The sequence below is a fragment of the Adiantum capillus-veneris genome, chromosome 1, assembly GCF_014529385.1.
Source record: "Adiantum capillus-veneris isolate H3 chromosome 1, ASM1452938v2, whole genome shotgun sequence".
NCBI classification, from domain to species: domain Eukaryota; kingdom Viridiplantae; phylum Streptophyta; class Polypodiopsida; order Polypodiales; family Pteridaceae; genus Adiantum; species Adiantum capillus-veneris.
The window spans coordinates 119,612,657-119,620,777 of NC_140931.1; positions in this window are offsets into that span (position 1 = coordinate 119,612,657).

Below are 8,121 nucleotides of genomic sequence, written 5' to 3' on the forward strand. Positions count from 1 at the left end.
CCAAGCTCAATGTTGGGATTTACAAGCATACTTGTGTCTTGAGGGAATATGTCCAAATACACCTCAGTATCTCCAAACAAGGAGACATCCACCACCATTTGGCCTGTGACTTTCTCATAAAGAAGAGAGTTGGATTCTCTTAAAATTTTAGCTTGCTCTTTAAGGATAGCATCCTCTGATATCATGTCTTGCTCCCTCTCAACTTCCTTTCCTGCTTTGATATCCTGGGCCTTTCTTGTCTGGTACTCATGTGTAACATCCTCAATGACAACCCCAGAATCTTTCTGCTGCCTCGAAGGAGGGATGTTTAAAATTTGGAAGACTCTAAGATCCTCACTAGGAATGAGCTCAAGAGCCTTATCAAACTTGTACCTTAGCCTTGACACAAGCACAAAATCTTTGCTCATAAGTGTGACCCTGTGAGCAAATGCAACTGCAATGTAGCTATCATTCATAAAGTCTATGAGAAAATCCACAGCAACTTCCTGAAGGCATATCACAGCTTGAGATTGCCACCTTACTGAAACAAAAGTTTTGATATTCATCATGCTTACAAGTCTATCTGATACCTCTTTGACAACTCTCATGAAAGAGAGCTTTGGAATTAGTAGTAGACAAGTAGACTTTTGTGCTTTTCTTATCTCTCTTAGGGATTTCACCCGATAATTCAATCTTTTTTGAGCATTGGGCCTCTGACGAGGTAGTGGAGGGGCTGCTTTCTCTGCATCTTTCTCAACATCTATTTCTGGATCATTTGGGGCTTGGTAGACCTTCCTTGCAGTCTGCTTAGTCCTCGCCATTCGGGTAAAAAAACACAGCACCACGCGATAGACGCGTCACCCACAACCTGCAAGATGTTCTTATCGCGCCGTGTGTGAAGAGAATGGCATTGGGGAGAGATAGAAGGGTGACACCAACACGACGCGATAGAAGGGTGACCCACGCTCTGGAATACGTCTTTATCGCGACGTATGTGAGCTCCGGAACCTCTAAAGAAAACTCACAAAACGTCCTGTACGACGCGATAGACGCACACCCACACCCTAGAACATCACCGTATCGCGTCGTAGGCGAGCTCTGGAAATTTTTAGTGAGCCGAGAAAAAACACCTGCATGACGCGATAAGAGGCTCACCTAGACTTTGCAACATGCCCGTATCGCGTCGTATGGGATGCTTAGACTTTTTCAAGAAATAAGACCTTCACGAAGCAATAGAAGGTGCACCCACATGCTTGGACACATCCGGGTCGCATCGTTTGAGAAGAAGCTTGGCTTGGCTTAGTGGACATTCACGCACAGCGCGGAAGAGTCGAAAGTGTGGATGAGTGGAAGTGCGAGTACTTGAGGACGACACGACGCGAATGTGGAGTATGGGAGAAATCAAAGAATGAGCATGTGACAAGGCTTTATATACATACGACCGTTCGTACGACGACCGTTGTACGCAGGCCACGTGGCACGTATGCATGGCTGACACGTGTCAATAACGGTCATATTTCGGATCCTATATAAAGCTTGGTCTCGAATGTTATTAATGTTGCACGTTTACTTGTCCCATACGACGCGAGTTATTACTAATTTTTATGTACTAATCCTCTCGTCCCGTACGACGCGCCTGTTTGCATTTGCACATCAGTGGTACGTCCTCCATCGCGTCGTTCGGGGTTCTTGTTCGCTTTGGTGTGGCTTCGTCCTGCACGACGCGCAAGTAGACAGTTGCACAGGCTGGGTCCAACTCATATCGCGTGGTTCGGGTTTGTCATTGGCATTGGTATTCATTTGCAAACGTTGGGATCAGCCTCTCATTAGCACCGACACGATGCGATACGAGCAAGTTGCTAGTCTTGGAACCCACCCCTATCGCTTCGTGCTAGTGAGGTTCTGAGACCCAATGTCGGACGCTCTGTTCTCAGTTTAGCCCTCCCCCTCCTCGCTCTATATCGCTTTGGGCGTATTTCCCGACCTTGTACCTAGCTTCACCTGTCGACTTTTCCTCTACCATGAATGAAGTCCGGGAGGAGATTTTGGAGGAGAGTCCAAGTGAGAAACTATTAGTGGCTGTGATGGATGGTGGTGACATGGAGGTGTACACCAAAGCATATGAAATATTCAACCCTATGTTTGATCTTACAGCTTTGTTAGACCATTTGAAGGACTTCTTGGCACAAGAATTCAAAGAGTTTGAAGAGGCAGTTGAAGGCAAGTGTTTGGTTTTAGATGGCAAGACTTATTGTTATCTAACCGAATATACTACAAACTCAATTGAGAAGAGCAAAGTAACAAGGAGGTTTGGAAGATTTTCTAAGAAGACTTCCTTTGTTTGTCCACCTACCATTTCTTGTCAATTACATTTAAAACCTTGTAGCCTTGTTCCAAAAGAAGTTGCTTTTCTTTTCTTTTTGTTCCTTAAAGTTGACATGCAAGGCAAAGCTGATGAAGTGAAAGATACAGATGAGGCAACAAATAAAAATGTTTCCACAGTTTTGCAGCTTGAGAAAAGTGAAATTCTAGAAGAGGAGGAAGTTGATGTTGCAGCTGAGGAGCAGGAGAGTGCAAATTTTTATGTGGCTCAATTTAGAGCTAGTACTGTCATTGATGAGCCAACAGATGAGGTAGAGGTATCTGAAGCTTCCCTTACTATTCCGAACCTTCCCTACTTCTTTATCAATGGGAAAGAGTATATCCCTCTCCATCATATCCAGTGTCTGCTTAATATGAGGGAGGACTACTGTATTGCAACCATTTCTGAAGCTTCTGAGGTGGCCAAAGATTTTATTGACACAGAAGAAGAGTCAAAAGAGGAGTTTTTGGCACTTGATCTTCATACATCCAATAAAGATTTTTTGCCTGCTCCTGATGCACTTGCTCTATGCATGAGAAGAGTGGAAGAGGAAAAACCTTCCCTCAGAGATGAGGATTTTGAGAAGAGGATTGTTGAGCTTGGCATCCAATCTTTTGGCAGAGACTTTAAGCTAAAAAAAATTGGAAAGGAAGTTGACATAAGAGAGATGACCGGATCATGCAATCTCCTTCAAGAAAAAGTCATTGCCGAAGATGAGTTGCAAAAGAAGATTGAACTCCTTGACAAAGACAATTTTCTTGGGAGAGCTAAAGGCTCGAGAGGGAAAGCAATTGAGGGCTCTTCAAGAAGGGATGCCTCCTCTCTCATGCACTACATGCCTACATCATTGGATAGTGCCACTGAAGATATTGTTACGGTTTTTAGGGTACACTCCCCTTCAAATCAATGCAAACAAGATCATGCTACTTGAGAGAGCAGCAACACTTCGAATGTTTGGATATGCTGCAGGATTCAATGTCTCAAGAGCAGGATACTTTCTTTGCTACTCTAGCTATGCAGCAGCAGCTGAGGAGACAAATGTCAACCTTCTTGGGGGCTATAAAAGAAGAAAGTTTTTGAGATATAGGGGTGACATGCCTAGAGATATAAAAAAAATCAAAAACTGATGTAAATTTGACAATTTTTTGCACCAAAATATTTTTTTTGAATTTGGATCTCTTTAGAAAGATTCAGTACAAAGTTTCAAAGTGAAGCATTAATCTCCATCTGTGGTTGAGCAGCATGGTTGTTTGATCTCATCCGTTGTAATTGCCTCCTATAGAACCAATTGAATAATTCCTTTAGTGCATTGCTCCTTCTTTGTCCACCTCCCTTTCTCGTACATTTGAAAAAATAAGTCCTCGCTTAATAGTGAGATTTTTCCATTCCCTGAGTATTCCATGTTGCAAGGGTTCCTTGTTTTGCAAAATATGGTCCATGCAGGTACAGGATATGCTAAAAATAAAAAAAAAGTTAGTTGAACTCAATAGGATGCAAAGTAAAATACTATCCAGACTTTAGAAAGTAATTGAATACTCACCAAGTAATATGTGATGTCTTTTGCTCCCGAAGCATCTGTAATAGCAGTTATTAAAAGCTTTATTGTCTTTTTAAAGTCATTTGCATAAGTAGCAGAGCTAACTTGTTGTCTCAAAACTTTCAAAAAATTGTCGAGCTTCTTCCACACTTCCATGCGTTTGTTGGCTACCTCTAGTCTACGTTTGACATTGGTTGTTATAACACAAAGATCCTTCCAGCAGTTCCACATAGCATCAACTTGTTTGTTGTCATGGTTACTCAAAAATCTTCTGGCTTTTGCTCCACCCATTGAAACATCTTGCAAAACATCACCGGTTCCTTTTGAAAGAGTGGGATATTTTTTTAGATGCACTTGACCACCATGAAAACCCATTTGAGAGAGCAAAGCCTCGCATTTTTCTATGCACTCATCTGCAAGTTTAGTTGGCTTAATAGAATATGCATAGTCAAGATGGAGTCGAAGCAATTTGTCCAAGATTCTAATCTCTGCATGCATTGTGCATATATGTACATTTTTTAAATCTATTGTTAGAATTGGATCCCAAATCATAGAAGACAATGGATAGTCGATGACGTTAACACTATTCCTCGATGGTGCTTTTCCAACCTCGTGTTCTGCAAGCCATCCTTTTGTTCCAATGCTTGTCATGCAATATAGACATGGATACTTGGTATTGGCACCTCCACATACACCAAACATGCACTTTAATGCTTTTAGGTCGGCACTCAAGTGTCATTCTACAAAAAAGTCACCCATGCCATCTACACAGAGTTTTTCACCTGCATTTTGGTCCTGTATAACAGAAGGGATATCGGTCTGCAAAAACAGCCATTTCAATGTATCGTGATTTTCTACTGGTATTTGAGCTGCTTCGATCCACCAAAGTTCCATTTCTGATTGAGTATTGTAGTATGGGGAATCAAGCTTACCCTGGCTATAGTCCAATGCTCTATTCATAAGGGATATGGATACTCTTTTCATTTTTTAACATTTTTGAATTTGAGCTTCATCCAATTTCATAACAAATATAAGTTTTCCTTCACAATCTACTTCTTGCATATTATAGTATCTCACCATAGCAGATTGAACATTTTTTATACTCATCCAAATGTTATTAAAAACATTATACTCAAAAGAAGATTTTTTTTTCTGTTTTTCATATGGCATCGTTCCTTCTATATGATAGTACTCTTCAAAATGTTCGGGTATTTCTTCGTTTAATAGAGTCCTAACTTTCCCAACATTATGAGGCCTAGGCAACCCAAAAGCTTTAATCTTGTAATACTTAAAACCTGAAACCAGGTTTTAGAGATGGCCCTGCAACCCCTTCTACTCACCACCACTGTGTCACTAACTTCTTGCGTTTGAGAAGGTTGGACCAGTAAACCCATATCTTTCAGTAAACTTTGAAATACCAATTTTTTCTGAGTTTGATTTTCAGGAAGTTTCAAAAGTTTAAGAATATCACTTTTGTTTATTACCTCATTCAAAAATCTCACCCTTTCTTGAACATTGGACATATCAAATCCTAAAAGACTAGTCACATGTTCTCTAGTAATCTTTAATCTTTTATTTCTTTGTCCAGAACCTTCTGTTAAGTTTGCTACATCTCTCATTCGTTTTGCTCGTGCTCTTAATCCTATTGGAGTTTCTTTTAAAGTCCGAAGTTGGTGATTTTTTTGTTTTATAGATGCTATTTGGTTTTCAAGTTCTAAAATTCTTGTTGCATTTGAAGACAAAACAATTTTGAGATATTGAATGTAATGTGTATGATCAATGTGTAAATGAGATAACCTAGAACTATATCCTAGTAAGCCATCAACCCCATCACCAACAAATCTCATCAAATCATGAGGTGTGTGAAAAGATGGATACCTTCCAGTGCTAGGATCCGGTGGATACAAGCTCCCATCTGTCCATATATCAATGTGTTTCTTTCCCTCGTTGCGAAGTTGTTGTGCTTCATTTGCAGTTGTAACTGGTCTTTGATAGACACTCCACGTAGTAGCATATTCCTGGCTTAGCTTAATGTTCAAGTAAAACTTGCGGTTATCACTAATGGAAGATGTATTAGTCATTGTAAGTAATGAAGGAGCAGAAAGTATAATGAAAATAACGTAGCAGTAGAACAAGGTGCATCAGAGAAGAAGAGATAAAGCTCGCGAAAGGTGAGAGAAAAAAGAGAGATTCAAAAGTGGAACAACTATTTGCCGCCAAGTGAAGTAAATGAAAACAAATTTCGAGGTGAGTCACAAAGGAATGTGAAGAAAACGATATCTTTTTGAATATATAGAAATATGTACCTAGATACGCTTTAGATTGCGTAGATATGCTTTAAATGACCAAAATGGAAAAATTTGGAGCCGTTTTGACCACAAACGGCTCTACTAATTAGTAATTTAACCAATTCCTTACACAGCCCTTTTTGAGTCGTTTTTTTCCCTAATGGACAAAACCGCAAGACTGTGTTACATAAACTTCCTCAAATATATCACCATTCAAGAAAGCAGTAACAATGTTTGATTGATGTACATCCTATTCAAAATGAGCTATCAATGCACATAGAAAATGATCATACGACAAGTGGGAGCAAAAGTCCTATGCCTTTGTTGGCTGTGCATAACCTTTTTTCAACCTCACCATCAGACTTACGTTTCAACCTGTAAACCCACTTTGTACCAATGGCCTTTTTGTCACGAGAAAAATCCCATAAAGTTCATGTGTCATTTTCTATAAGTGCATCATATTTTGATTGCATGGCAACCATCCAATTTTTTGAATTTTGTGCTTCATCAAGAGATAGAGATTCCTCCACATCACATAAACTTGAAACAACCAAAGCATAACAGTCTATCACATAAGAGGCATGGTGAGAACCTGAACGTGTACGGATAGGCATAGGTGTATCCAAATTATTGTCACGCAAAGTATGCACCAACCATTTTCGCATAGCTGCATCATGGTCATTCTCATCTCTTTCTACATCATGTAATATGCATCAGTAATAGGATTATGTACATAATGTACAACTGCATCAATAATAGGATGATCCGTAACATTTCTTAAAACCCCCATAGGCTGTATATTATCCTTATTGAAATTCACAGAGTTTCCACCATTAAAAAAGGCAACAAAGTGTCATAAATTTCCTATGAGCTTACATCACTGTCTCTGGTACATGATAACAAAGGTTGAACAGAATCTTCCATAAACATAACATCTCGTGAAACCAAGATACACTCTGTTTGCAGATGGTACAACCTGCAACCTTTGCTTTCAATACTGTAACCAACAAAAATGCATTTAATAGCCTTATTATCCAATTTTTTGTGTTGTGTTTGTGGCACCAAAGCATAAGCTAAACAGCCAAAAATGTGCATGTGATCAATCGATGCCTTCTTATCATGCCATGCTTCATAAGGAGTCATAGACTACAAAGATTTTGTAGGAAACCTATTAATTACATAAGTAGCACACATGATAGCCTCCAGCCAAAACAAATGTGGCAAAGCTTGATTCTGACCATACATCATGCCATCTCCGTAAGCAACCTGTTTTTCCTTTCAGCAATATTATTTTGTTGAGGTGTATATGGCACTGTACATTGGTTTTTTATCCCATGATCAACGAGAAATTCATTAAACTCATGAGACATATACTTCTCCCCTTTTAAATGGAGGGTGCCCATAGTACATTTAGAGACATTTTCACCCATAGCTAGAAATTTCTTGAAGCACATGAACACTTCGTACTTAGCTTTAAGTGGATACATCCATGTATACCTGGAGTAATCATCAATGAAAGTCACGAAGTATAGGTGATTGCCTAAGGATGGAGTTTGCATAGGCCCACAAACATCACTATGCACAAGTTGCAATCTGTATGTAGCCCTTACTGAACCATCCTTTGGAAACTTTGAACGCTGCATCTCACCCAAAAGAAAACCTTCACAAACATGCTTCGAAGGTGCTTCAAGGGGTGACAAAGAAGAAACCATATCCAATTTTTGCAAACGCAATGAACTAATAAAATTCAAATGCCCAAAACATGCGTACCAAAGTTTTTCATCTAAAACAGCCTTTAAATCCACAATTGCATTTGCAAAATTCTGCCCACCCTTATCATACAAAATCAACTTATATAGCTCAGACGCAAATTGCCAGAGGCAACAATTTTATCATTAGAACTGAGATTATGAACTGTACATCTTTCATCCACAAATTTGACACCAAGACCAAGT